Genomic DNA, 345 nt, shown 5'->3' on the forward strand with positions numbered 1-345 from the left:
GCCAGACCACTCTATGGTAAGTCCTCCTGCAGCAGCGGCTTCTGCCACGTTGTCTCTATGATTGCCACGCGATGGCTTATGGGAGTTTGGCGGAATTATGGTGGTGGCGTAGGGCCTGGTTGCGCAGGGTGGGAGGAGGTCGCGGTGTAAGTGCTCAGGGGAGTGGTGGGCGACTGAGCGAGCTGGTCGGGGGGAAGGGAATGCCTGCCTGGGGGGCTGTGGTGGGGGCCCTGGGGCGGAGAGGTGGTGTATGTGGGGATGTCCCTGTGACGGGACGGGCTGCGGCCGGGTCGGGGCCGGAGCGCGAAGGGGTCATTGGGAGGGAGCTGAGGCGGGCGAGGGGGA

General features: G+C 66.7%; 1 protein-coding gene across 1 annotated transcript in view; it reads left to right on the forward strand.

The window, feature by feature from the left end:
- Window positions 1-91: 91 nt before the first annotated feature.
- The window catches only part of CWC15 (CWC15 spliceosome-associated protein), a 17,202-nt gene continuing 16,948 nt past the window's right edge, over window positions 92-345 (forward strand). The window contains 1 exon segment of the mRNA XM_010193862.1: window positions 92-146. The gene's annotated coding sequence lies outside the window, so the exon portion shown is untranslated.

Source organism: Mesitornis unicolor, unplaced genomic scaffold (assembly GCF_000695765.1).
Source record: "Mesitornis unicolor isolate BGI_N332 unplaced genomic scaffold, ASM69576v1 scaffold12401, whole genome shotgun sequence".
NCBI classification, from domain to species: Eukaryota; Metazoa; Chordata; class Aves; order Mesitornithiformes; family Mesitornithidae; genus Mesitornis; species Mesitornis unicolor.